General features: G+C 30.5%; 2 non-coding genes across 2 annotated transcripts in view; both read right to left on the bottom strand.

Annotated features, from left to right (window-relative positions):
- Window positions 1-5,648: 5,648 nt before the first annotated feature.
- Window positions 5,649-9,599, bottom strand: LOC138927184 (large subunit ribosomal RNA). The gene has a single exon (XR_011443715.1). It is a non-coding gene; the product is annotated as a large subunit ribosomal RNA (ribosomal RNA).
- A 320-nt stretch (window positions 9,600-9,919) lies between these two features.
- Window positions 9,920-10,000, bottom strand: part of LOC138927175 (5.8S ribosomal RNA) — a 179-nt gene continuing 98 nt past the window's right edge. Inside the window, exon 1 of the ribosomal RNA XR_011443706.1 lies at window positions 9,920-10,000. This exon is cut by the window's right edge and continues 98 nt beyond it. This is a non-coding gene — a ribosomal RNA (5.8S ribosomal RNA).

The raw sequence follows: 10,000 nt of genomic DNA, 5'->3' as shown, positions 1-10,000 counted from the left end.
ATATGAAAATAATTTAATATTTCCATATTTATTATAATATAATAAATATTATTATATTATATATTATATGGTAGGCTATCCCCATCACCTACCATATATTTCATATACATATAAATATTTTCATATCCATATATATTTTTTTATATTCATATATTTTCATATATGTTATATGCATATGTATTCATAACCATATGCTCATATATTAATACTGGCGGTCTTCTGTTTAATATAATATTATTTTAATATTATATTGGCAGGCTGAACACCACCTACCCTATATACCTTTTTGAACACGGTTTCGTCAATCCGGTCATTTATTGTATGGGAAGTATGACTTTCCCACACATATTTGGATATCCATACGATTGCATATCCATATGAAAATATTTTTAATATTTTTAATATATTTTTAATATTTCCATATTTAATATAATATAATTAAATTATTATATTATATATTATATGGTAGGCTATCACCATCACCTACCATATATTTCATATACATATAAATATTTTCATATCCATATATATTTTTTTATATTCATATATTTTCATATATGTTATATGCATATGTATTCATAACCATATGCTTATATATTAATACTGGCGGTCTTCTGTTTAATATAATATTATTTTAATATTATATTGGTAGGCCGAACACCACCTACCCTATATACCTTTTTGAACACGGTTTCGTCAATCCGGTCATTTATTGTATGGGAAGTATGACTTTCCCACACATATTTGGATATCCATACGATTGCATATCCATATGAAAATATTTTTAATATTTTTAATATATTTTTAATATTTCCATATTTAATATAATATAATTAAATTATTATATTATATATTATATGGTAGGCTATCACCATCACCTACCATATATTTCATATACATATAAATATTTTCATATCCATATATATTTTTTTATATTCATATATTTTCATATATGTTATATGCATATGTATTCATAACCATATGCTCATATATTAATACTGGCGGTCTTCTGTTTAATATAATATTATTTTAATATTATATTGGTAGGCCGAACACCACCTACCCTATATACCTTTTTGAACACGGTTTCGTCAATCCGGTCATTTATTGTATGGGAAGTATGACTTTCCCACACATATTTGGATATCCATACGATTGCATATCCATATGAAAATATTTTTAATATTTTTAATATATTTTTAATATTTCCATATTTAATATAATATAATTAAATTATTATATTATATATTATATGGTAGGCTATCCCATCACCTACCATATATTTCATATACATATAAATATTTTCATATCCATATATATTTTTTTATATTCATATATTTTCATATATGTTATATGCATATGTATTCATAACCATATGCTCATATATTAATACTGGCGGTCTTCTGTTTAATATAATATTATTTTAATATTATATTGGTAGGCTGAACACCACCTACCCTATATACCTTTTTGAACACGGTTTCGTCAATCCGGTCATTTATTGTATGGGAAGTATGACTTTCCCACACATATTTGGATATCCATACGATTGCATATCCATATGAAAATATTTTTAATATTTTTAATATATTTTTAATATTTCCATATTTAATATAATATAATTAAATTATTATATTATATATTATATGGTAGGCTATCACCATCACCTACCATATATTTCATATACATATAAATATTTTCATATCCATATATATTTTTTTATATTCATATATTTTCATATATGTTATATGCATATGTATTCATAACCATATGCTTATATATTAATACTGGCGGTCTTCTGTTTAATATAATATTATTTTAATATTATATTGGCAGGCTGAACACCACCTACCCTATATACCTTTTTGAACACGGTTTCGTCAATCCGGTCATTTATTGTATGGGAAGTATGACTTTCCCACACATATTTGGATATCCATACGATTGCATATCCATATGAAAATATTTTTAATATTTTTAATATATTTTTAATATTTCCATATTTAATATAATATAATTAAATTATTATATTATATATTATATGGTAGGCTATCACCATCACCTACCATATATTTCATATACATATAAATATTTTCATATCCATATATATTTTTTTATATTCATATATTTTCATATATGTTATATGCATATGTATTCATAACCATATGCTTATATATTAATACTGGCGGTCTTCTGTTTAATATAATATTATTTTAATATTATATTGGTAGGCTGAACACCACCTACCCTATATACCTTTTTGAACACGGTTTCGTCAATCCGGTCATTTATTGTATGGGAAGTATGACTTTCCCACACATATTTGGATATCCATACGATTGCATATCCATATGAAAATATTTTTAATATTTTTAATATATTTTTAATATTTCCATATTTAATATAATATAATTAAATTATTATATTATATATTATATGGTAGGCTATCACCATCACCTACCATATATTTCATATACATATAAATATTTTCATATCCATATATATTTTTTTATATTCATATATTTTCATATATGTTATATGCATATGTATTCATAACCATATGCTTATATATTAATACTGGCGGTCTTCTGTTTAATATAATATTATTTTAATATTATATTGGTAGGCCGAACACCACCTACCCTATATACCTTTTTGAACACGGTTTCGTCAATCCGGTCATTTATTGTATGGGAAGTATGACTTTCCCACACATATTTGGATATCCATACGATTTAATATCCATATGAAAATATTTTTAATATTTTTAATATATTTTTAATATTTCCATATTTAATATAATATAATTAAATTATTATATTATATATTATATGGTAGGCTATCACCATCACCTACCATATATTTCATATACATATAAATATTTTCATATCCATATATATTTTTTTATATTCATATATTTTCATATATGTTATATGCATATGTATTCATAACCATATGCTTATATATTAATACTGGCGGTCTTCTGTTTAATATAATATTATTTTAATATTATATTGGTAGGCCGAACACCACCTACCCTATATACCTTTTTGAACACGGTTTCGTCAATCCGGTCATTTATTGTATGGGAAGTATGACTTTCCCACACATATTTGGATATCCATACGATTGCATATCCATATGAAAATATTTTTAATATTTTTAATATATTTTTAATATTTTATTTGTTAATATGATATAATTAAATTATTATATTATATATTATATGGTAGGCTATCACCATCACCTACCATATATTTCATATACATATAAATATTTTCATATCCATATATATTTTTTTATATTCATATATTTTCATATATGTTATATGCATATGTATTCATAACCATATGCTCATATATTAATACTGGCGGTCTTCTGTTTAATATAATATTATTTTAATATTATATTGGTAGGCCGAACACCACCTACCCTATATACCTTTTTGAACACGGTTTCGTCAATCCGGTCATTTATTGTATGGGAAGTATGACTTTCCCACACATATTTGGATATCCATACGATTGCATATCCATATGAAAATATTTTTAATATTTTTAATATATTTTTAATATTTCCATATTTAATATAATATAATTAAATTATTATATTATATATTATATGGTAGGCTATCATCATCACCTACCATATATTTCATATACATATAAATATTTTCATATCCATATATATTTTTTTATATTCATATATTTTCATATATGTTATATGCATATGTATTCATAACCATATGCTCATATATTAATACTGGCGGTCTTCTGTTTAATATAATATTATTTTAATATTATATTGGTATGCCTAACACCACCTACCCTATATACCTTTTTGAACACGGTTTCGTCAATCCGGTCATTTATTGTATGGGAAGTATGACTTTCCCACACATATTTGGATATCCATACGATTGCATATCCATATGAAAATATTTTTAATATTTTTAATATATTTTTAATATTTCCATATTTAATATAATATAATTAAATTATTATATTATATATTATATGGTAGGCTATCCTCATCACCTATATTTCATATACATATAAATATTTTCATATCCATATATATTTTTTTATATTCATATATTTTCATATATGTTATATGCATAGCATATGCTTATATATTAATATCTTCATTACCTACCCTATATATATCAACATATTGTATTATGCATATGGATATTCCATATCCATATGTTTCCTTATTATATATATATTATATGGTAGGTCATATATTTTCATATGTTATATGCATATGTATTCATAACCATATGCTTATATATTAATAGTCTTCTGTTTAATATAATATTATTTTAATATTATATTGGTAGGCCGAACACCACCTACCCTATATACCTTTTGAACACGGTTTCGTCAATCCGGTCATTTATCGTATAGGAAGTACGACTTTCCCACACATATTTGGATATCCATACGATTGCATATCCATATGAAAATATTTTTAATATTTTTAATATTCGTGAGTTTTTAAATAGGGACAGAAGGAATCTCTTGAATTGAATCATGCGCGTCACTAATAAGATGACGAGGCATTTGGCTACCTATGCGAAAGTAATTCAACTCCCGCCGTCTTAAGGTTTAAGACTTATAACAATATATGTTTAATATTTTTAATATCCGTGAGGTTTTAAATAGGGACAGAAGGAATCTCTTGAATTGAATCATGCGCGTCACTAATAAGATGACGAGGCATTTGGCTACCTATGCGAAAGTAATTCAACTCCCGCCGTCTTAAGGTTTAAGACTTATAACAATATATGTTTAATATTTTTAATATCCGTGAGGTTTTAAATAGGGACAGAAGGAATCTCTTGAATTGAATCATGCGCGTCACTAATAAGATGACAAGGCATTTGGCTACCTATGCGAAAGTAATTCAACTCCCGCCGTCTTAAGGTTTAAGACTTATAACAATATATGTTTAATATTTTTAATATCCGTGAGGTTTTAAATAGGGACAGAAGGAATCTCTTGAATTGAATCATGCGCGTCACTAATAAGATGACGAGGCATTTGGCTACCTATGCGAAAGTAATTCAACTCCCGCCGTCTTAAAGTTTAAGACTTATAACAATATAAATGAAAAATATTATTTTCATTTTTCACGTCACTAATAAGATGACGAGGCATTTGGCTACCTAAACGAAAGTAATTCATCTTCCGCCGTTATAAGGTTTAAGACTTATAACAATATAAATGAAAAATATTATTTTCATTTTTCACGTCACTAATAAGATGACGAGGCATTTGGCTACCTAAACGAAAGTAATTCAACTCCCGCCGTCTTAAGGTTTAAGACTTATAACAATATAAATGAAAAATATTATTTTCATTTTTCACGTCACTAATAAGATGACGAGGCATTTGGCTACCTAAACGAAAGTAATTCAACTTCCGCCGTTTTCAGGTTTAAGACTTATAACAATATAAATGAAAAATATTATTTTCATTTTTCACGTCACTAATAAGATGACGAAACAGTTAGTAGGCCACAATTAGTAGGGAAACGTGGACAACCCGTGATAATCCTTATATGCTTTCTTAGATATAGCATATAAAGATTTTTTATACTAAATATACATATTTACACATGCATATTTACATTTTTTTTATATTTCGAATCATCAAGCAAAGGATAAGCTTCAGTGGATCGCAGTATGGCAGCTGCTCAACCACTTACAACACCTTGCCCGTTACAAAAGTCGTTTACAATTGATTCTAGGCTTTGTCATTGTATTAAATAATGTTTTCATATGTAACTAGCATGGCATCAGGTGATCAAAGATCCTCCCAATTTACTATGTTACAAATTACATTGGCATCACATCCATTGTCGTTTAAAATATAAATAATAAACTTTAAATGGTTTAGAAGCCATACAATGCAAATTGCCCCTTATTTATCATTGCAGTCCAGCACGGATACGACCTTAGAGGCGTTCAGGCATAATCCAACGGACGTAGCGTCATACCACTGTTCGCTCGAACAAGTATTGTGCCATTGGTCCGTACCTGCGGTTCCTCTCGTACTACGCAGGAATGCTGTCGCAACAACGTTTTGTCATTAGTAGGGTAAAACTAACCTGTCTCACGACGGTCTAAACCCAGCTCACGTTCCCTTGCATGGGTGAACAATCCAACGCTTGGTGAATTTTGCTTCACAATGATAGGAAGAGCCGACATCGAAGGATCAAAAAGCGACGTCGCTATGAACGCTTGGCCGCCACAAGCCAGTTATCCCTATGGTAACTTTTCTGACACCTCTTGTTAAAAACTCTTTAAACCAAAAGGATCGATAGGCCGAGCTTTTGCTGTCCCTGTGTGTACTGAACACCGAGATCAAGTCAGCATTTGCCCTTTTGCTCTATGTGTGGTTTCTGTCCGCACTGAGCTGGCCTTGGGACACCTCCGTTATTATTTGAGAGATGTACCGCCCCAGTCAAACTCCCTACCTGGCAATGTCCTTGAATTGGATCATACCTGAGTAATTGGAGTTATACCAAATTTTCAAATCGATAATACATGAATGCATCTCTCATTAAAGAATTTGTTTGCGATTATATAACAAACTCGTGATACTTTGATCAAGAAGCTTGCATCAAAACCCAATACCATAAGATATAATAAATATATCCGTATAATGGCTAGGAAATGATACACGTTCCATTTAATCAAGTAAGTAAGGAAACAATAAGAGTAGTGGTATTTCATTGTCGATACCAAACCGAAGTCTAATATCTCCCACTTATTCTACACCTCTTATGTCTCCTTACACTGCCAGATTAGAGTCAAGCTCAAAAGGGTCTTCTTTCCCCGCTAATTATTCCAAGCCCGTTCCCTTGGCTGTGGTTTCGCTAGATAGTAGATAGGGACAGAAGGAATCTCGTTAATCCATTCATGCGCGTCACTAATTAGATGACGAGGCATTTGGCTACCTTAAGAGAGTCATAGTTACTCCCGCCGTTGACCCGCGCTTACTTGAATTTCTTCACTTTGACATTCAGAGCACTGGGCAGAAATCACATTGTGTCAACACCCGCTAGGGCCATCACAATGCTTTGTTTTAATTAGACAGTCGGATTCCCCAAGTCCGTGCCAGTTCTGAATTGATTGTTAATTGATAATCGTTATAATTAATAAGAACTAATTGGTTTGACCCAACTAGTATTCTTAAAAATTTTAGCAAGAAAGTTCCACAATTGGATACGTAACTAAACTATCCGGGGAACAAGTTACAACCATAAATGATTATAACTCTATTTACCCAGAACGAGCACATAAACCATATTATTGTTTCCCAATCAAGCCCGACTATCTCAATCTTCAGAGCCAATCCTTATCCCGAAGTTACGGATCTAATTTGCCGACTTCCCTTACCTACATTATTCTATCGACTAGAGACTCTTCACCTTGGAGACCAGCTGCGGATATTGGTACGGCCTGTTGAGAAGTTTGCGTATCCCCACCATAAATTTTCAAGGTCCGAGGAGAAAATATCGACACAACAGTATATGTCATGCTCTTCTAGCCCATCTACCATATCTCTCTGCGAAAGACTTCCATGGTAGTACGACTATAAAACAGAAAAGAAAACTCTTCCGATATCTCTCGACGGCTTCTTTATGGTCGTTCCTGTTGCCAGGATGAGCACGAGGCCCATATTTAATAACAAACGGATACTCAACAGGTTACGGAATTGGAACCGTATTCCCTTTCGTTCAAAATTATTCAAGTATATAATTTTCACAATAATTGTAATATTTATTTTTACTTGAAAATTTTCGGCTTTCGCCTTGAACTTAGGACCGACTAACTCGTGATCAACCACTGTTCACACGAAACCCTTCTCCACTTCAGTCCTCCAAGGTCTCATTCGATTATTTGCTACTACCACCAAGATCTGTACCAATAGCAGCTCCATGCAGGCTTACGCCAAACACTTCTACGCATACCATTGTACCTTCCTACTCACTAAAGTTTCAAAATTTATATTACAAGTAATATAAATCATCTACTTTAGCGGTAATGTATAGGTATACAACTTAAGCGCCATCCATTTTAAGGGCTAGTTGCTTCGGCAGGTGAGTTGTTACACACTCCTTAGCGGATTTCGACTTCCATGATCACCGTCCTGCTGTTTTAAGCAACCAACGCCTTTCATGGTTTCTGCATGAGTTGTTAATTTGGGCACCGTAACATTACGTTTGGTTCATCCCACAGCGCCAGTTCTGCTTACCAAAAGTGGCCCACTGGGCACATTATATCATAACCTTAAACTTCATATCAAGAAAGTTAAGGTTCTTACCCATTTAAAGTTTGAGAATAGGTTAAGATCGTTTCGACCCTAAGGCCTCTAATCATTCGCTTTACCAGATAAGATTATTTTATATAACATTAAAATGCACCAGCTATCCTGAGGGAAACTTCGGAAGGAACCAGCTACTAGATGGTTCGATTGGTCTTTCGCCCCTATACTCAATTCTGACAATCGATTTGCACGTCAGAACTGTTTCGGTCTTCCATCAGGGTTTCCCCTGACTTCAACCTGATCAAGTATAGTTCACCATCTTTCGGGTCACAGCATATCTGCTCAAGGTACGTTCCAGTTAGAGGTATAAATAATATAAATATTATTATACATAACTATATAGAAACGCCCCGGGATTGTGTTAATTAACTATAAAATAGTTAAAAAACTAATCCCATTAATAGTCAAGTTAATTACGCTATTAGGTTTATATCCCAATAACTTGCACATATGTTAGACTCCTTGGTCCGTGTTTCAAGACGGGTCCCGAAGGTATCCTGAATCTTTCGCATTGTTAATCATACAAGTGCATATAATAAACACAAAAATCAATGATAATTATGCCATTATATAATTCCGAAAAATTAACGCACTGTATTCTTATTAATCTATCAACACTTTATCAAATTAATGACATTTATCCTATGTTAAAATGCAAGCATAATAATTTGAATAAACTATAAGTCATATTTTATGATAAATTATATATGTTAATAGATTACAATGTCCTTATATGGAAAAAATGCACACTATTTCTATAATATTATTTAAATATTATAACTTTAATGATGAATTTTCCATAATGGATATTCAGGTTCATCGGGCTTAACCTCTAAGCAGTTTCACGTACTATTTAACTCTCTATTCAGAGTTCTTTTCAACTTTCCCTCACGGTACTTGTTTACTATCGGTCTCATGGTTATATTTAGTTTTAGATGGAGTTTACCACCCACTTAGTGCTGCACTATCAAGCAACACGACTCTTTGGAAACATCATCTAGTAATCATTAACGTTATACGGGCCTGGCACCCTCTATGGGTAAATGGCCTCATTTAAGAAGGACTTAAATCGTTAATTTCTCATACTAGAATATTGACGCTCCATACACTGCATCTCACATTTGCCATATAGACAAAGTGACTTAGTGCTGAACTGATTTCTTTTCGCTCGCCGCTACTAAGAAAATCCTTGTTAGTTTCTTTTCCTCCCCTAATTAATATGCTTAAATTCAGGGGGTAGTCCCATATGAGTTGAGGTTGTATAAAGCAATGTATATATATATATAAACAATATATCTCTATGAAGAACAATATATTTGATATATTTTCAATTTTCGCATCTTTAAATAAGAGACAATTCTAGTTAAAAAAAATTTAATTTTTTTTATGCTAGACATTTCTCAGTATTATTTGAATTGAAAAAAGAAAGAATTGTATATCTTCATTTTTTCTTTTATAAATATTTGAGATAATTGCTTTTATATTTAATATTATGAATATATAAATATATCCAATAATATACCATATGCATATCATTATAAAAATATATAATAATAAGCAACTTTATTAGCATAGTCTTACAACCCTCAACCATATGTAGTCCAAGCAGCACTATAAAATTAATTAAAGTACATAACAGCATGGACTGCGATATGCGTTCA

The sequence above is a fragment of the Drosophila bipectinata genome, unplaced genomic scaffold, assembly GCF_030179905.1.
Source record: "Drosophila bipectinata strain 14024-0381.07 unplaced genomic scaffold, DbipHiC1v2 scaffold_180, whole genome shotgun sequence".
In the NCBI taxonomy this organism is placed as follows: domain Eukaryota; kingdom Metazoa; phylum Arthropoda; class Insecta; order Diptera; family Drosophilidae; genus Drosophila; species Drosophila bipectinata.
Note: the sequence above shows the minus strand (reverse complement) of the source record. Positions and strands in the feature narration are given on the sequence as shown.